The sequence below is a fragment of the Cibotium barometz genome, chromosome 5, assembly GCF_041138505.1.
Source record: "Cibotium barometz isolate CiBa-2024 chromosome 5, ASM4113850v1, whole genome shotgun sequence".
In the NCBI taxonomy this organism is placed as follows: Eukaryota; Viridiplantae; Streptophyta; class Polypodiopsida; order Cyatheales; family Cibotiaceae; genus Cibotium; species Cibotium barometz.
The window spans coordinates 36263888-36284956 of NC_141050.1; the positions used below are offsets into that span (position 1 = coordinate 36263888).

A 21069-nucleotide genomic window follows, 5' to 3' on the forward strand; every position below is an offset into this window, starting at 1 on the left:
ACGAATTTTTTGGACGTCCTTATCATAGAGATCAACTTAAAAACTAGTGCATAGGTCTTGTGGAGTCTCGGCTGACCTAACCACACCACTGGTGACTTCCTACAAAAAATGTGGCGCCGAAGTCACCACCTATGTACTTTAACTTCGTAAAGTACATGGTCTTCATCAATCATCTATGGAAAGTTGTAAAACATTCTTGCTGCGATGGATTTTTATCACCCTAAAATTATTGTGCACTATTTTAGTGTGAAGAGCTTTTTTCCTGGGTACCATGGTTCACCCCAAGCTCATCTTTTGCTAAATTCTCCGATTTAACAAAAGATATGTCTGTCTCTGAACACTCCAGTTCAGCCCCAGACTTTGAGTTTACTTCTTAATACTCCGGTTAAGTCAAAACTCACCAGATATAGTAGGATTTACCACTAAGCTCTCCGGCTTAGCCTCCTATCCTAACTCAGCCCGAGTTTATGTACACTACATATGTCGGATTTGATACTAACAACAACCAGGCTCATCTCGAGTGAGATACTACTCACTATTGCCATGTAAAACCTTATTAAATCCTAGAAATGCTCCACTCATTCCCCAGGGGTCATACGACTTATAGGGTTTACACGCACGAACTTTGTAAGCAAAATAGCCTGTCTTGCAATATTACAATTGCTTATGTAGGAAAGTAATATATTTCCCAATTTCATATGGTAGCAACTAAAATGTGCTCACACAATCGCACACTTATGTTGAACATAGGCAAGACTACGCTTGCAAAATGCTATAGGGCGTCCCCCATGCATGAAATTGTCCAACCAAACTAGTCTTACTGCTAACCTCTAGATTTAGATCACTCCGGAACTAAATCACTCTGTTAGCACTAGCACACCATCATGGTCTTGCTACCTAGAGCTTCTCCGAACTCTGTAACTGGGTTTTATCCCAACTTATGCCTATATTTGGTAAATTTCAAAGTTCAAATTTTATCTTGCACACTTTATCACTACTACGGACAAGTGTACATACAGACCTGCCAAAGAGTCAAGTTACATGCACAAGCCTTGGCGTCCCATTCCACCAAGACTACAATCGATTCCGTGAGAATTTGATGTCCCATACCATCAAATTACTGCCAAACCAATTGATGTGACATATAAAAAGGCTCTTTCCCCCCTCGAAAGATCACCACAAACTCTCGAGCAGTGGGATGTCGACGCATGGCAATAAAAAGAAGAGAAAACCATGCTAGTAAGTTTAAGAACAGTTCTCTTCGATCACTTCTATAAGGGCATTGAGCATTACATCTCAAGACTATACCCCTTCAGATTTACCTTTGATTTGTACAAATCAATCCTAAATCTGCCATTATTATCTAGGCGTATGCTAATCCTTCAGATTAGTACTCCTAGATAAACCAAATTGAGCACTGCTAGCAGCACTGCTAGCCCCTTTATCCCAAGTAATACACACCTCAGGAATTACTTTTACCAGGCAATCACGTGACTAAATCAAACTAGTCATCTCTAGGCCCAAGTAGTGACACTATTTGTTACTACCAACAAGGGCCAGCTTGCCTCTACGGGCCAAAGCTCTTTTGTTGCTACAAACAGTAAGCAACTTGTTTGGACACAAGGCATAACCACATCAAAACTACGTTTGTACATGGTGCTCATTTACCAAAGGTTATCACAATCTTCTAGCATCTGTTAAAAGATTGTGAAGGGTTATGAGCACTACCGCTCAATTATGCTTACCTAGATTTCTCGTGATAAGCACTTCGTCTAATTTGGGCACAACCGACGCCATTGCCGGTCCTCTTAGCCCAAGTAAAACACACCTCAGTTTTAGATTTACACTAGCCAAACTGCGTGACTTTGATGGTTAACACTAAGTCTATGCCAGCTTAAATTTAGTTTCTCTGAACCAAATGTGTGATCGCCACATGTGTTATTCTCGAGGTGCTACGGTCATAGACGTGTTCACTAGGCACAACGGCCATAGAACGTCTTTTTCTCGAAGAACTCGGCACTACGGCCGTGGACTTTGTCTCTCTCTTAGCACGCAACGCTACGGCCGTGTGCGGTGGGTCTCTCTCGTGGAAAACAGGCACTACGGCCACACGGCACGACGGCCGTATTGGGTTTGTTTGCGTGGGATGTACCATTGTTTTTTTTTTTAATAAATAAAATAAATAAAAAATAACGGGCCGGGCTGGCCCTTGCCCCTTCGGGCGTGGCCGCCCGCCCGTGGGGAGCGTCCTTAGGGCCGTTGCTTCATTTTTTAATTAAAAAAATGAACAATTAAAATATATATATATATATATATATATATTCTCCTTTCGTGCGCTGGCCGGCTGCCTGGTGGTCGTTGATGGCCGCCTGGCCGCCCGCTCTGCTGGTCGCCCGCCTGGTTTGCCGCCTGCTGGGCTGGCCGCCATTTTCATTTTTAATAAAAAAAATAAACAATTATTATTATTATTATTTTATATATATTTTTCTGGCCGCCTGCAACGCTGGTGGCTGGGCTGCTTTGGCCGCCGCCGCCGCCGCCGCTGGCCGCCCAAGGCTGGCCTGGCTAGCCGACCGGCCGGCGCCGCCAGCCACCGCTAGCCGCCCACAGGAGGATTGCCTCATTGAGCATTTAAGGCTTTAGCAACACCTAATTAGAACCAATGGAAGAACCCTTGGTGTTATTAATACAAGGAGGTAAAATTCATTTACTATTCTTGGGAATTGATGTTGATACAAATTATATGACAATAAAATCTTTAGAACATGAGTAGGTGTTTCCTTACAATTCTTTAAGGAACTTTTAATTGGTTAGTACAATATTAAGTTCATCTCCCCACATTCTCATGTTATGTCTTATACTTAACACACATATCAATTGGGTAAACTTATACTTGGCTCAAATCTCAATTGGATAGACTTATGTCACACATCTTAGTTGGGTAGGCTTATGTTTCTTTGTAGGCTCATGTAGATTGGTAAACTCATGTCTACTAGGACCACGGACTCATGTCCCCTAACCCGAGAGGTCGGGGCACATCTGACTATCATGGGACCATGGGCTCATGTCCCCTAACATGAGAGGGGTTTTATTCTAGTTTTTAAAGTTTTTTACAGTTTCTTAAACTTGATAAGGGATGTTTAATACCCTAATACTAATTAATTATATTTATATGTATTTCAAGAGTATTTTTAATTTATTTTAGGTTGATTTTACATGATTTAATGGTACCATTTGAAAGTAATGCATAAACAAATCTCACAACTTTCTCTAATCCATACAAAATGGAGCTTGTAGCTTATGTTTTCAAAATGGATTACTCCTTTCACAGTTGCAAAGCTATTTCTTGGCTTAACCTCGAGGGTGTACTTTTCTATGAATTTTCACTTAATAAAATGACCCCTTTTTCTATATAAACTTGGCAATTGTTTTTTTCAAAATGCCATTTAAAACCCCCTTATGTAAGTAAATTTCTATAAATGTTTCTCAAAAACTTAGTTTTAAAAACGTCCCCTAATGATCGCACGTAACAGACTTACATATCTTTAAGTGAACCCCCCAAGGGCTTAACACAACAAAATCTTATCCTTTTGGGCTTCAAAATCATGCAAATTCAAAAGAAATTATAATTTTTCCCTTCCAAAGTATACAAATAGAATGACCTTACCTACTGCAAACAAGCTTCAAAATAGAATTAAACAACAAATTAACACTTCCAAAAACTCCAAAACCGATTGTCTTTTTTAGAGTGTGATCTCCTAATCAACACTGAACATTATCAAATAATCCCAATAGATTGGAATTGACAAAAAGACGGTGTGAGGGCTCTGGGTGATGGCCTCTATAACACCACCAAACACCACACCAGTGAGAGATAAATAGGTACAAAGATTGGGCATCAAAGTTTTAGTGAATCAAAATACGCTTAAATCAACAGCTCCAACTTATTTGGAGGGATGAATGTAGCCCCTTACTCTTCACCAATTCTCTAGATCCACAAACTTCTAGCCTCTCGAAACCCTAGAGAAAAATCCCTATGATCACCATCTCATACCTTGACCACATCTTAATTCTATATCAACTCCCCTACCCAAGTCAAAAATTGTTCTAAACTTGATGATCCCTCTCTTGACAATCCAAACAAATCCACTTTCTTATCTTCTTATGACACACCTGTTGTTGCTGATCTCCCTCAAATAAATTGTACAATCTAGGAACCCACTTCATGCTAGCAAACCATGCTTGATCCCTGTAGCCAATCCAAACCCTCTAGGTTAATGAAGTTGGACCAAAACAGACATAGCTTGATAACTCTTACCCAAGACATACAAGATTCAGATTTGATAATCAATAACCCACTATTCAAACATTGAACCAACAGATATAAAACACTTAGGACTCTCTCACAGCACAGAACATCGATAGCACCACGCAGAACAAACTTCACCTTAGGTCTCTCAACTCTTCTACTCACCTATAGGCTCAGCTCTTTTTGTCTTGTGCTGTGTTCTATGATCTTCCAACATCCAAGCTTCTTTCCTTAACCCCCAAAGAAACACGTTGCTTTTTTCTGTGTCCCCTGCTGCTCAGCACCCTTGCATGCCAAAAATAGTAACATCATCCTCTTGCTATTCTCAACTGCCAGCTCTTGATCTTCATCCGACTAGTGGTACCCCCTATGCTGCTAAGTGGACTACCACTTATCCATGAATACTAGATGGCCATGGCCATGTATCACCCCTATGCACATGATCAGCTATGAGCCTTTCTCAGTATCATCATATGTACACTCAGTTGCCTCATCATCTCTTCATCATAAACATGGTTTCACTATGTACAGCCATCCCTTCTTAGACAAACTCCCAACCTGCCTATGCTATCATATCAATAAATCCCATGTGAGTGTCAGATGAAGATGACCATGCATCATCATCTTGGACATCATCCACCATAGCTTATTCTCATCCATTGCATCATAAGTTCACACGAACCATCCCATGTCATTTCCATCTCCTCGCTCCAAGACCTGTCCAAATCACACCATCAGAAGCTCTCATGGCTTCTCCTCCTCTGGGCTTGCTCAAGTACTAGCTATGCATCCATCACAAAACTGCTCCTCACATATAGCCCAACCCCCCTAGTGGAACACTTTTAAGTGTTTCATAACATTCTTGTACTCTGAAAAACTGACCCTTCCACCTAGATCAAAAGGGAATATATACAACTACATTCCCTACAAATAGACTACTACCACCAGGATCAAATGGCCTATATATTTGGTTTGCATCCTCCAAGACATCAAAACTCCAATCAAAATCTTGAACTCTATAGCTCATACAAGCCCACTTCACCTCGTCCTGCACATACTCATTATCATAGTCCTCAGCACCATCAAAAGAGACTCCCTAGCATCCAAGAAAACTCGAGAAACATACTCATTAAATTTCCAAGCTGCCCTAGATTACTCACCAGCACACAGTATCCAGACAGCATCAAACACAAAAATTGAGGCATCATAAGGAATAGCATTCCATAGAAGAGCTTCATACCTATCACACACTGCATGCATATCTTTTGCAAAAGCGCCATATTTATCCACTCACCACACGCTAGTGGCTTAGCAATGTCAACACATTGTTATGAACCCCCAAATCCTCTGGAACATTGGCATCTTCATGAGCATCATCAGACGATAGTCTAACAAACAAACATCTGGACTGCATTGTACCTGAGACAAATACATTTGTATCTCATTCAGTAGTGGTGCATGACCCACCATGCGAGGCAAGCACTCCCTGCACCCACAGTCCTCTTGATCCTCTCCACAAGCATGGCATCTTCCATTGTGCCAAGGTCTTCCTCCATGTGATTGTCTTGATCCAGCCTTGCAATTACACATACAATATGCTTTATCCCCCTGACCAATGCATCCACACCACCTAACAAACATATCCCCAACAGCATCGCAACAACCCTTGCCAACACTATTATGCGCACACACTGACACCATCTCATCCATCTCATCACAACCACTTGGTTGGACATCCACACCACCTATCTCTAAATATTCAGCATCAACTGCAGCAACACCCTTCATCGCAACCTCTTCAAAGTAAGCAGGCAATATCAATATCATCAAGGACTTGTATATGTGGAAAGCTTTGTGTTCTGCTCCAATGGCATTAAAATAGGTTTACAGCCTATCATAGTAACCAGCTCTCGGGGGGGGGGGGGGGGGCACTTATTGTAAGATGTTTGTATCACGTGCGTTCAAGGCCCCTTTAAAAAACCCTATGTAAGCATTTTTAAGTAATTGTTAGTATCCCCTTTGTATTTTTTTACAAAATTATAAATTCCATTTCTGTAAATGTATTTTTTTGAAGAAAACTTAAAAAATATCCTTTTGTAAAGAGGCACATACGAACACATTTCAGCTATTTAGGTAGTGTCACCACCCGACCTTAATCTTAGATGTGAATTTGACGAGGGTGGAGTGCATGGATCTCAAGATGGGGGGTGCCGATGATCGAAAAATGAGGTTCGAACGGCCCATGTTTGCCCCTGGATTTGGAACCACACAAAGAAAATTATGAGATGATGTATTAGTAGATTTGGGATGTTGGAAGATTTAAGGGAAGCCATACCACACCTCCATTGGATGCACAGTTTTCTAGATACACTCTATTTTGCATTCAGTGATCCGACAGTCCAAAGTTTCGGATAGCCCATGTTTCGCCTTGCGATTTGGGACCACACTATTTTAAAAATCATGAGCTGATTTAGGAGTAGATTTGGGATACCGAGAGCTCTGAGGAAATCCATACCACACTTTTATTGGATGCATGATTTGCTAGATACACTCTATTTTGTGTTCAATGCTCTGGCAGTTTAGAGTTTTGGACAGCCCATAGTTTCATCCATGATTTTGAACCACGTAAAGAAAATCATGAGCTGATTTAGTAGTATATTTGGATGTCGGGAGCTTTAAGGGGAGCCATACAATACCTCCATTGGATGCACTATTTGCTAGATACACTCTATTTTGTGTTTGGTGGTCTGGCAGTTCAGAGTTTTGGATAGCCCATGTTTTGCCTCGCAATTTGGGACCACACCTAAAGAAAATTATGAGCTTATTTAGGATATTGGTAGCTTTGAGGGAAAAAATAGCACAACTCCATTGGATGCACGATTTGCTAGATACACTCTATTTTGTGTTCGGTGGTCATGCAGTTCAGAGTTTCGAACACCACACGTAAAGAAAGTTATGAGCTCATTTAGTACTAGATTTGGAATGTCAAGAGATTTAAAGGAAGCCATACCACACCTCCATTGGATGCACGGTTCGCTAGATACACTCTATTTTGTGTTCGATGGGTTCTGACAATTCAAAGTTTCGGATAGCCCATGTTTCACTCCATGATTTGGGACCACACCTAAAGAAAATTATGAGCTGATTTAGGAGTAGATTTGGGATATTATGAGCTTTAAGAAAATCCATACCACACCTCCATTGGATGCACGGTTTGCTAGATACACTTTACTTTGTGTTCAGTGGTCCGATAGTTCAAAGTTTCAGATAGCCCATAGTTTCACCCGTGATTTGGGACCACACATGAAGAAAATCATGAGCTGATTTAGGCATAGATTTAGGATGTTGAGAGCTTTGAGAGAAGCCATACCACACCTCCATTGGATGCAAGGTTTGTTAGATACGCGCTATTTTGCATTTAGTGGTCCGGCAGTTTAGAGTCTATATAAGAGTTTCAAAAACAACCCATGTTTTGCCTTGAGAAGAGTTAATTTAGCTATTGTATTAGATTTGGGATTTCAAGAGCTTTAAGGAAAGCCATAACACACCTATATTGGATGCACGGTTTACTAGATACACCCTATTTTGCATTCGGTGGTCCGATAATTCAGAGTTTTTAACAGCCCATGTTTTGCCCTGCGATTTGGGACTACATTAAAGAAAATAATGAGCTGATTTAGGAGTAGATTTGGGATATCGAGAGCTTTGAGGGAAGCCATACCACACCTCCATTGGATGTATGGTTTGCTAGATACACTCTATTTTGTGTTCGGTGGTACAAGGCCCCGCACCTTTCCGAGCATGTTTGATGGGCCGTCAGACAACTACAGTGCAAAGTATGTCCATATCTTGTAATACAGGACTCAAAACAAAAGCTCAGTGGCTTGAGATGTATGGGTTAGCTGTCTTAGTAGTTCTTTTCAAAATCCGCATCCCATTTGGATGCCATTTGCTCCAAAAAATCCCCAAAAAGTGTCATCTACACCACTCACGAGGCATGTTTTGATATCCCAACAGATCTTCAGAAGACCATATCTCCTAGTTCCGATGTCTGAACTCAACACTTTATAGCTCGAAATGTCGGTCTTGGAATTCTCTTCAAGCTCATGTCAACACTTCCCACGTTGGATAACATTAGGTCCCTATTGTTTCAAAAAAGGGGCGGCTGTCCACAGCAGTACGTGCGCTTATTTTGGAAAGTAGCCATGTGTAGATCAAGATAGATATGATCGAGCCGTCTTAACAAAGTGGTAGAACATATGATGGACTATCTATAGACCCATCCCCACTCTAAACAGATATTTCTGGCAGATTCTCTAACGTCCCTAAAAATGGGCACTTGTCAATTTCGATGATTTTAGTCCATTGCATGGTTGTTTGTTTAGCATACGGAGCAAACTGAATCCGGTGATGCAGTGTTTGTTGATACCCCAGATCATACTCAAGCAGTGTCTACAATTCTAGTAATCATTTGTACATATTCAAATAAGTGTCCATGTATACATGGATTCCATGACTAGGTCAGGTTCAAGCTTTTGTTCAAACAGGTCAAATAATCAATGTCCAGGTCATGTTTAAGCCTATATGTTCATCCATTTTAGAAAAAATTATAGCATGCATATGTATCCAGCCTTAGGAATACATTTAGAAGATTTTTAATAATGTTTAGAACCATGGAAAAGACCACATGCAACTAAATCTAGAAAAGGCTACCCCAAAATTAAAAAAGTGGACTATTTTGGGCAGCTTGCATGAAGAGAACTCCATGAGTTCTATTTTGATGAGGGAGAGCTACACAACTACATGCAGCGTGCCAGAGAGAAGAGATTTGCAGCCTTCTTGTTGTACTGAGTGTGAATTAGGTTTTCTCCACATATTTTCACTTGTTATGATCAATATACTTGCATCTTCTTATTGCTGAATTCTCAAATTTTATTGCTGCGAATCTGGACAGTAGCCTGTTTCATGCATCTTTGGGTTGTGTTTGAGATTTCTAGTCTCTAGTATAATTTGGTTGTGTCCTTACCTAAATATTGAACAATCTTGTGCAAAAAGAGTCAAATCTGCAAGCTGAATATAGCTCTTGATAAACCAAGGGCACAAAGTCTAAAGGTGTATTGGACAATGTTGGATATGTATTGTCTGTGAAGAATTGTCTATGAAGTGTGGTCTGTGAAGAGTGGAATTTGTTGACAACTGGTGTTGTGCCGATCTTCCTAGAATCTCAGGGGTGTATGAGATTGACTTTCGGACTTGAATTCAACTCTTTTTTCCCTTTCTCTACTTGGTGTCTTCTTGTGAGTTGTGACAATTCAACAGTCAGATTCTAGGGTTGTGTGAAGTAGTGGTATGGAGCAGAAGTGGAACCAGAGGTGAGATATAGTAAGGAACATGGTCTAGAGAGTGGAATCTATGCAAATACAACTTCTACAATTGGTAAAGTACATAAGGTAGGATCGAGGTTTGGTATTGTTGCTTGTTTCCAAAATTTCAGCATGGCCAAAGTGCCCTGTTCCAACCCTGTTTTCTCTCTATTGGAAGTGAATTAGGCCGCAATGTTTGGTGTGGAGTATGTCTATATAATATTCTTGAATAATACCAAGTCTCATAAGATTTGGAAATCAAGGGGTGAAAATTGCCTAGTTTGCCACTACTGCAATTTTGAACTGCGTAAGGCCTAGTGGATCTTATTGACTATTGGAGGCCTTCCCCTGGGGTGATTCACATGAAACTTGATGTGAGAGTCTAAGACATGCCTATGGAAAGATTTTAATAGTTTTCATCACTTTTGGGCCTACTGAGAAGGTGCAATAGTGGAATTAGTGTCTGGTCCAAGTGTCAGAAATTGCTAAAGCTACGGACATGTTTGTGAACTGATAAAGGGCTTACTAAGGGAATTTTGAGTTGGGGCTTATCATGCACGTAAAAAAAAGGTAGGGAACTACTCCTATCAAGTTTGGTTGGATTTGGACAAGTGAAAGTGGTATTGGACCACTCTGTAGGTGAAGACAGTTTTTGGACTGTTTTGGGTTGTTTGTTCCAAGTAGGCACTATTCTAAGGAAACCACTAGGTTATGGCAAAGGCAAGCCAAGAACTTTAGTTGGGATAGTGTTTTGTGGTTGTATTTGGAGTTGGTGCCCCAAGTTACCTAATCTTATCAAGCCCTCTTGCAGTGCTAGCTAGCTGTAGCTAGTTTGTGAATTGAAATAACTCTCAATGGAATGTCCAAACACTGAACGGCTTGGTTGACTCATCATATGCCATGTGGGTACAAGACTCCACCCCTTTCTGAGCATGTTTGATGGGCCGTCGAACGGCTGCAGTGATCTGTGGGTCACTTTGAAGCCAAGCCAAGTATGTCCATATCTTAAAATATAGGACTCAAAACACAAGACAACTGGCTTGAGATGTATGGATGAGATGACCGAATAGAGCTTGTTAGGTCACATCCCATTTGGATGCCATTTGCTCCAAAAAACCGCTGAAAAGTGTCCTCGGGGGACCACCCACAAGGCATGTTTTGGTATCCTGTCAATTCTTCATCAGACCATATCTCCTAGCTGCGATGTCCAAACTCAATGCTACAAGCTCAAAATGTCGGGCTCAAAATTATCTTCAACCTCATGTCAACACTTCCAACATTGGATGACATTAGGTCCCTACTATATCAAAAAAGGGGTGGCTGCCCACGTGGCTGTCCACAACAATACTCATGCCTATTTTTGAAAGCTGCCATGTGTGCATCAAGAGGGATATGATTGAGCCGTTGATGAGACCAGGAAGCCTGCCTCTATAGCTCTTGTATTGGTCCTCACCACTGTTACCCACTCCTCTGAGGGAACCACAACCAAGCAAAAAACTCTTCTCAGACTCACCTCTCCCAGACATATATACAACTTCAAGACAGCTGCCAGCCTTGATCCTCATCTCCAAACCTCTCTAGGCTTCCATATTAGCAAGAGCACAATATCCTAAAAAAGTCTAAACCCTCTCTTGTCAAAAGAACTTCTCAACTGTGAACAACAGCACCAATGAATATGGCCACTACACCATGTGTCAAGCAGCCCCAAACCAGTCCAAAACAACCCTCAGCACTTGGTTTCCATCTAGCTGAAACCCCAACTACAAAACCCCAAAGCTTTCCAAGGCTCTGTAGGAGCAAGAACAGAGTCCCCTCAGAGTACTTAGACCATCCCTTGCCAAAAAAACCTCTCCGTTGTGGACAACAGCCCTGTAGAATAGAGATCCCACATAGTGTGGAAGCAGTCCGAGCCACAGTCCTGTTTCTTGATAGCTGACAACCCTCCCACCAAGTTTCAAATGCTTCCAGGCTTCAGTAGGAGCAAGATCAAAGAGTCCTTAGAAGGTTGGACCATCTCTTGCCCAAAACACCTTTCAGTTGTGGACAGTAGCCCCTAGGGAATATGACTCCACATAGTCTGGAACTCCAAAACAGCCCTACAGCCCCCTTTTCAACCAATTTCCAGACATATTTACCAAGTTCAAACCTCAACAAACTACTACAGACAGTAGGTACACATGATGGCCTTGAAACATGTGCAAGGGGCACTTCCCAGCCCTTTCAAAAGAGGTGCAGCAGCCCTATGGAAGATTGATGCTTGAACAATAACAAACAGAGTAAATCCACTCTTAAGACCTCCTATTGACCACTAAAAGAGCATGGAACCAACCCAAACCCCTCAAAAAACATAGTTGCAATGGGTAGTATCTTCTGTCCAATAGGGGAAGCAGTAAATTGAGAGAGAACCACTCTGTAGGGGATCTATAACCTACTGGAAACAGAGGCAGTAGGTTGTATCCTTCACAAAGATGAAGAGAAATTCACAAGAGAACCATACTCAGAAAAACACCTTATGTGAATGATTATTACAAGACTTATACAGTTCAATTCTCACACAGAAATTAGAGCATGATACCACTGAAGCTGCAAACTAAGAAACATAGAAACATGGGAGAGATAGAGAATAAAAACACTCAAACAAAATAGTCTTCTTCCACACAAAACACTTCTCCTACAAGCTTTTTCACAGTTTCTTCAAGATCTGGCTCTTCTGACCTCTCTCTCAGCTGCAAGATGCCCACACGTGCAAAAGCTCCTCCTTTACTAAAAAAATTACGATGACCAGCTCAGCTCGTAGCCTCTCCTTTTCTTAACTAAAACTGGCAAAGGCTAGTTTATTTAAAGGTTCCATGCGTACATCAAGATAGATATGATTGAGCCGTCTTAATAGGGTGGTAGACCATATGATGGACTCTCTATAGACCCATCGCCACTCTAAAGAGATATCTTTGGCTGATTCTTTCAAGTCCCTAAATATGGGCACTTGCCAGTTTCATTGATTTTAGTCCACTGCATAGTTGTTTGCTCAGCATATTGAGAAAACTGAACCCGGAATGTCTAACCACTGAATGGTCTGATCTATACTCCGTCATATGCCATGTGGGTACAAGTCCCACCCCTTTCCAAGCATGTCTGATGGCCGTCGAATGACTGCATTGATTTTTGGGTCACAAAAGACATTATTGGTGCTTAGAATACAGAGCACACACGAGTTTGCTACCAAAAGATACAACTAACTTTCACGTTACCCCATTTACATTTGGGTTGCTGAAGTCTATCTGAGTCACATGACCTGAAACCAATACCATGTAGAAACCTGTTAATCCTACCATACCAAGCCCTTGGCGCTTGCTTTAGTCCATACAATGCTTTTTTAGGTTGCACACCCTATCTAGATACATAGGATGTACATATCCTCGAGGCTGCTGCATGTACACCTCTCCTGAGAGGTCACCATTTAGAAATACATTTTTAACATCCATCTAATATAAATTCCAACCTTTGGTTGTAGCCAATGAAACAGTTGCCCTGATGATAGTCATCCTTGCCACTAGACTGAATGTTTTCTTATAATCAATGCCATGGCAGCCAGCTACGCTACTGACATGCACTTGGAGCTACCGACATGCACTAAGAGCAACCAATGCATGTCGGGTGCTACCTAGGCATGCCGGTGGCTTCTAATGCATGCCGGTAACTACTGACATGCACCGGGAGCTCCCAATGCATGCCAGGTGCTACCTAAGTATGCCGGTAGCTACCGGCATGCACCGGGAGCACCCAATGCATGCCTAGGCATGCCGGTAGCTTCTAATGCATGCCGGTAACTAACCGACATGCATCAGGAGCACCCAATGTATGCCGGGTGCTACCTAGGCATGCCGGTAGCTTCTAATGCATGCTGGTAACTACCGACATCCACTGGGAAGCTCCCAATGCACGCCGAGTACTACCTAAGTATGTCGGTAGCTACCGGCATGCACCGGGAGCACCCAATGCATGCCGGGTGCTACCTAGGCATGCCAATAGCTTTCAATGCATATCGGTAACTCTCAACGTGCACCGGGAGCACCCAATGCATGCCAAGTGCTACCTAAATAAGCTGCTAGCTACGGGCATACACCGAGAGCACCAATGCATACCGGGTGAAAATGGCAACTTTTCCTTCTGTGAACTATGCCCAATTTGACCTCCAACCATCTGTACACTTGGTTTTACATGTGTGCTACCTGTAACTATTTGGTCCTCCTAGCTCTTTTCACGTGATGAAATCCATGCCTGGATACCAGACAGGTGGAAGAAGACATGGGCACAGGGTCCATAAGGTTTGATTAAAAAAAAGCACCATTCTTGGTCAAAAAGCAAGAAAAAGCAAAAAGTCAAAGACAGTTGACCGCGAGCCAAGGGCACCATTGGAAAGAGGAGACTGAGTCGGACCAAAAAGCTAAAAGGCGCTTTCTCAAAAAGTAGCTCTAAAGCCAAAAAGCAAGATCTTAAAGCTAGAAAAGCAAAGCACCAAAAGTTGAGTAATATTTTATTAATAAAAGTAAAAAGAGCAAAAGCACAGGCAAAAAGAGAAAAGCTAAGCATAAAAAGACAAAGCAAAAGCATGAAGTCTTTTTGGCAAAAAGTAGAGTCTCTTACAAGTATAAAAAGGATTGGACTTCTCTTGTAGTACCATGAACAAGATCATTGAAGATTAAAAGAGATTGTGGAGTGTCTGTGGACATCATTATGATCAAGGAGAGCTTCTTCTTTGCCATCAACACCTTCTCCAACTTGGTTTCAGATGTACGATTAGCCCTAGACTTGTATGGACATATGCATGGGCGATACGGGCGCATGTACGGAGCTGTACGGACAAAAATTTAAAAAACCCTAAAACTACTCCAAAAACTGCTTTTTGGATGTTTTTATCATCCAAAAACGATTAAAACAGGTTTTATATCAATTTTCTTGCGAGAAAGAGCTTTTCCATGGTTTTCTTCATGGACAAGACTACAAGAGTTGTGGAGGTTACTCATGGGATGAGCGAGTGTTTCTTGGACTTGGACATATAGCTTAGACATGGAGAACTTGGACATAGAACTTGGACATGGAACATGAAGCTTGGACATAAACATGGAACTTGGACATATAGGTTGTGCATGAAGCTTGGACATGAACATGGATCTTGGACTTGGGTTTGGACTAGGACTTGGATCTGGACTTGCACTTGGACTTCGACTTCGACTTCGATTTGGATTTAGATTCATTGGATTTGGATTTGGATATTTGGATTTGGTACTAGCCCGGTGAGAGATACCTGTGGGTCATCCCCATGGTGTGCACGGCATCAAAGATCTCGTGCCTCAACATCGACATCGACTTGGATATCCTACATCGGCATATTTGTTTGTTTTGTATTCATTGATTGTATTAATCCTGGCCAACGTGCCCATGGATTGTTCCTGAATAAATTCCTAAAAGGGGGCGGGACCTGTTCCCCGCTCAATGTCATTCCCTTCTCTCTCCTCTCTCTCTCTTTATATTTTTATCTCTTGGACACGTGGTTGAGTCTGTCACCACACGCCCCACTGGGCTTACAGTGGTATCAGAGCAGGATTTCTCTTGAAGAAACTTTCTTGGGATGACAAAGCCATGTCGAGAGCAGAGGGAGACTAAGGGCCTAATGAAGGGAACAACTATAAGGCCGATTCAGGACTTCGGGATGAAAACCAAGGTCATCAGTAGAGTATCATGACTTTTAGCAGTTCAAGAGATTTCTCAGAGACGAAGTAGTCCTTGCTTGGAGAACCAAGAGGGAACAGGACCAAAGAAGGGCTGAAATATTTGAAGATTTCATCAAAGATTGAGCCACTGAAGCCGGAGGAGTTGAAGCTACTAAAGCCTATGGCCTACTCTTTTAGATGTTGTTTCTTCAGGAGGACGAGTAAGGGAAAGGAAGGCAAAGAAGCCAGAGAGATCGGAAGATCATCAGATTGACATCATGCCAAGAAGTTCGACAAATTGTTTGCAGTGGTGTTTAGCCCATTGCATATTTTGACAAATAAAGCCATGGAATCTTTGTGGACCGAAGCTAAAACAAAACCCTTTTGAAGCTGAAACCGATCCCGTCAAGTGGGAAAGACTCCGTTGGACACCCACACGCTTAATAGCACAACTTTAAAACCACAAATTTGAAATGGACAACTTAATACAACTTGAAATTGAAATGAAATGAAATGGAAAGATGGACACCAGCACTGGGGCCGGAACGGGCCGACCCCCCCTCAATATATGATGTATTTATTGGGAGTATTTAATGAATACAATGCTCCATGGGTTCCAAGAACCAGATGATGTCCATGTACATATGAAAACAGTACCAAACAAATAGGCTCGAAGTCGAATTTCGATGTAGAAGCTCGAAGCAGAACGTCCAATCTCTACGGCCCTGTGCTTTCACTGGACTCCGTGGAGAGCACCACACTGGTGTTCCAAGACCACGCACAGACAGGCGTTCTCGTACTAACGCCTGGCTCTCCCGATCTCAGCACCTTTGGACCGAGGTTCTCCAATAGAGCTTGGACAACCCGGCACCAACGGGTGTTGGCCGTATAGGGAGTCGGGAATCCCTTACCAGATTTAAACACAAAATACTTTACTTAAATCTGAAATTCACTTACTTGTGGATAGCTGATAGAGAACCAATACCCGTGGTTTGATGAAGCCACCCTTGTTGAAGAAACAGTTGCCTCGTGGAGAACCATCGAGACAAGCACCACCACAAAGGGCACAGCCGCCTGCTGTGAGAGAAGAAGCATCCACTTGCAAGGGAGGAGATGCCTGGCTGCAGTGTGGAGGAACTCAAGCAGAGTCGCCTGAGGGCAGTGTTCTACTGGCCGGAACACAAGCGCACAGCCACAGCCGCCTGTAGGGGCATGCGTAGCTTGGAGAGGTGCAGCCGGTAGAGGATGGGCAGCCTGCAGGTACCGTCGCCTGGGGAAGTAGCCGCCTGTAGGAAGGGAAAAACAGCAGCAGCACGCTGCAGCTATGAGCAGCCGTACAGCTATTTATGGCAGCCGCCTCTGGCCTGTACAGCAGCTCAGCCTATCGGAGGTGACAGCCGCCTGCTGAAGGGGCTGTAGCAGGCAGCAGCAGCATAAGCAGCCGCCTGTAGAAGAGCTGGCACAGGCAGCAGCAGCATAAACAGCCGCCTGTAGAAGAGCAGCAGCATAAACAGTCGCCTGCAAGGTTCAACGCAGCCACCAGCACCCGCCTTGGAGTAGAAGCACATAAAATTCAGCAGCCGCCTGGGAGCATGTTTGGTTGCAGCCTGTAGTGCAGGGGAAACAGTCGCCTGAGAGAGAGAAGGCGCAGGTTGGTGAATAAACGCTTGAAGGATGGAAGCGATTGATTGTCCACGCTTGAAGGAGGAAGCTTTTTTAATAAAATTAAAGTGGAGTCTTCTCTAGTGAATTCCACGCATGCATGTGGGGGGACTAGTGTGGGTAGGTGACCATGCCCACCCCCATACTCATTTAAAAGTGGGACTCCCCACCTTGGCCCCTAAGTGGGTGCCCAAAGTGGTGCCCACATTTAAGTGAATGTGAACATTAAACCTTATAAAATAAAAGGTTAGAATATGAAACATTAAAACAACATGTGCAATATACTTACCACCTGTTCACATGCACTAAAACTCGTCAGAATACAGAGCAGACTTCACGACTCACTGGCAGGCGTCCCCGCTCAGTAAGTAACACGTCAAGCAGGCAAACACACAAATACATGTCATGCGAAAACAGTTTCAAACATGCAAAATATGTGTGCATGTGCAAATAGTAACATGGACATATCTCCCGTTCATGGAACAAGTACAAAATATCTGTCGGCACAAAACTGGCACGACATAAAAACATAAAAACCTGGTCTTCCTATGGAGTGACAGTCCCATAGGTAAGACACAGTTCCAGGCACGAGTTTCCCTATGGTGTGACAGTCCCATAGGCAAAACACGGCACGAATACTGGCTCTTCCATGGCGTGACAATCCCATGGGTCGAACACAGTCCAGGTCATACACGGGTGGCACTAGTCTGGCTCCCGTCCATACGACACCATCCTGCTAACACACGGGTGGCACCAGTCTGGCTCCCGTCCATGTCAGCAAAATACTGGCCTCTTCACATGAGACACCGGCCTGGCCTCAAGTGAACGAGACGCAAAATCTGGAGATGGACCAAATGGTCGGCCAATTGGTGACAGAAGCATTGAGACTTTATACTAGCAAAGGACCGATGTTGGTTATTCTAGACCTTTTTTTGGTTGAACATGATGAGATTGCATTGGAGTAGTCTTGAACCAAGCAAGCCATGTTGTGTCCAATGAATGTCAAAGACAACAAGGAAGCAGATGCATTATCTCGAAGATCCTTGAGCCATGCGGTTTCTATGGGTTACCATATGGATTTCACTTTGATGAAGGATCCTTATGCTACCAAAGAGGATTTCAAAGATGTTTTGGAACAGATTGCAGAATAGAAATCTGGTGACTTTTAATGTCATCAAGAAGGGTTTTCTTATGGTACAAACCCAGGTCATGTGTAACACAAGGAATTGAGACTAAAGTAATGGAAGAGTGCCATGCTTCTCCATACATGGAGCATAGAGACTCCTTGACTACACTTCAAGCTTTGGAGAGCTATTTTTATTGGCCTAGTATGAGAAAGACATTGAGCTTTATGATTCAAGAATGTTTGTTTTGTCAGAAGGTCAAGTTTGATCGACAAACACCAGCAGGATTATTGCACCCATTGAATGATCTATGGGAGAATATTGCTATGGATTTTATCTTTGGATTGCCAAAGTCAGGGAATGATGGTATATGGCCCTTTCAAGATACCAAGAAGATCAACCATGTATGTCATCAGTTGGGCCTTTCAGATCATTGGAAGATATATAATGTTTTTCGTGACATTTTTTTTATTTTTTATTTTTTATTTTTTATTTTTCCGAGAAAAGATCCTTTCATTAGTTATATAAAAACGCCCGTAGGGCTACAAAAGATCTCACCTGCTCATAAGAGAACCAGAGCAGTGAATACAGCAAGGCAGGCGGGGAGACTCTCCCTAAATACTGCAAAATACAAGCATCAGTACAAAGGACTGAGGGGCTGAATCATACAATAGGAGGGGGGAAAAGCCAAACAGGTGGCCTGTAATGCCAACGGGGGGATCCCGTGTGTAAGGTATAGAAGGGGCCGCTGCGCCAGGTGGTGTGAAAGGCCTGGCGCCGCAAGATCGCCTCATCCCGAGTCGCCCCGGATGCGGTCATACTGTCCTCGCAGGGTGTGGATCAACTCCTGCCAAATCCCTCGTACAGTCTCTGCTGGTGGCTCCAGTCTCCCCTCAAAGGCCGTGAAACACCGGATCCTCCAGGTGAACCAGATGGTGAGGCTGCTGTGGAGCTCCCATCGTAAATCCCTCTCCTGTGTCCAGCTGGAGGACGAGAAATCCGGTGACGGAACCAGGCGAGGCTGGCCCCTAATGAATCTGATGGCCTGACTGTCCTGCCCCATCTCATAGCCCATAGCAGGCCCTGACGAAGTCGACCAAGCAGCGGCACCCCACGTAAACATACCCTCTGGAGAGAGGGGGGCCAGAATACGCAGCATCCGCAGCCAAATCTGCTGCGCCTGAGGGCAATCCCATAGGCAATGTCTCTGTGTCTCCATAGGGTGGCCGCATCGGACGCAGGCCGCCGGAAGACCGCTGTAAACAAGCCAGGTGCCAACTGCTGAGCCCCTGTGGGTGACCAGCCACTGGAAAGTCGCGATCCTGTGGGCCTGTCGACTAGCCCAGAGCCGAGCCCAAAAATCCTCCAGGAACTCCTGTGAGAGTCCCTGTTAGCCGCCAGTGCCCCGCTGCAGCTGGAGATACCATCCTCCTCGCCGTCAAAATATGCCGCCCCAGCCGAACAGTATACTGAAAAAGGTGATCTCTGTGGCCTCAAGGGATGCATAAGGATCATGCCACTCGTACTCCCCAGGGTCCCACTGTAGCCGGGCCAAGGGGCGCGCTGCATATGCCCATATGCGCCAATCCAGGAGCACATCTGCAGGGTCGGGGTCAATATGCCACTTCCGAGAAGCGGCGGCCACTACCCGTATCCTCTAAAAGGTGCACTCTGCAACCAAAGGCGACTCCACCTCCACTCTCTGAAGTCTGCCCTCATCCTGAATCTCATAGTAGAGGTATCTGCCATCCTCAGTGCTAGCTCTAACAGCAATCACGATCTCCAACTGTGTAAAGGCTCCCATCCACCGTGGGGCCACTAGCTCGAAAGGCGTGAACCACTCCTCTGTGAGTGCCTCCTGAATATCATCCCTCATAATCAACCCCCCTCTGAAGTGACTCAGCCTCTCCACCTGGATCTCCTCTCGGAGACTGCAGAAGGCCTGCCAGTCTCCAAAGCTACGTGCTGGGCCTGCCGCTAAAGGTCCCCAGGCTAGACGAGGCCGAGATCCCAGCATATGACCCTGCTCTGTGCGAACCGCTGGGCTCCAGATGAGCGGCTGTCTGGCCCGCTCCTCAACACAAGAAGGAGGTCGCTGAGAGAGCCCCGGTCTCAGCAGCTCCCAAGCTCTTAGGATGCTCAAAGCAAATTTGTCCTCCCATCCTCTACTGAGGCCTGTCCTCCTCATCTCTATGAAGATCCAACGAATCTCTAGTGCCCAAGTGCCCCCTGCTGGGGGAGCCCAAGCCTGCAGCCGCTCCAAGAGAAGCTCTTTCCACGGCTCTGCGCCTGGAAGCAGCCCCCGAACAATAAGCTTCCCCAATAAGGCTCTACTCTGATCGGCTGGATCTATAATGCCCAAGCCTCCCTGAGCCAGCGGAAGTGTAATAACTGCCCATGCAACCTTTGCCCGGGCTGGCTGACCGTCCCGCCCAGACCAAAGAAAGTTCCTGATCAGCCTCTGTACCTGGCTGATACAAGCGCTCGAAAGGATCCAGCAAGACGTAATGTACCACATGGTGCTAACAGCACCTGATTTGCCACCACCACCCTCCCAGCCAAGGATAGTCGAGCTGTACTCCAATACAAAAGCTTCTTCCGAATGCTCAGAAGAAGCGGGGCAATCTGCTGCTCAGGTGACAAATCTAGTCCAATCATCCCAAATACCGCACTGCTGTGCCAGGAGGAATCCATCTAAAACCGGGGTCCGGGCTCCATGCCGGAGTGGGAGCGCTGCTGATCCAAAAGGCCACTGTCTTGCGCCAATTGATCAATGCTCCCGAAGCTGCACTAAAAACCTGGAGCGACTGCTCTGCCCGAAGAAGATTGGTCTCTTGGCCATGCAAAAATAAGTCCGTGTCGTCCGCAAACTCAGCATCGAGCAGGTCCTCCCCCCGGAC

The 21069-nt window shown here is 44.2% G+C and overlaps 2 long non-coding RNA genes across 5 annotated transcripts in view; both read right to left on the reverse strand.

Moving 5' to 3' along the window:
• Nucleotides 1-3850: 3850 nt before the first annotated feature.
• The window catches only part of LOC147638435 (uncharacterized), a 29618-nt gene continuing 12399 nt past the window's right edge, over nt 3851-21069 (reverse strand). The window contains exons 1-3 of one of the 4 annotated variants that reach the window (XR_015265879.1): nt 12348-13413; nt 4475-5884; nt 3851-4249 (exon numbers count right to left, since the gene is read on the reverse strand). This is a non-coding gene — a long non-coding RNA (uncharacterized LOC147638435). Of the gene's footprint in view, nt 4250-4474; nt 5885-12347; nt 13414-21069 lie in introns of those variants that run through there. The other 3 variants (XR_015265880.1, XR_015265882.1, XR_015265881.1) reach the window with 3 other exon arrangements.
• On the reverse strand, nt 6296-12337 carry LOC147638436 (uncharacterized). Its single transcript, XR_015265883.1, has 3 exons — nt 7542-12337; nt 7325-7433; nt 6296-7112 (listed from the first exon to the last, which is right to left on the reverse strand). It is a non-coding gene; the product is annotated as an uncharacterized LOC147638436 (long non-coding RNA).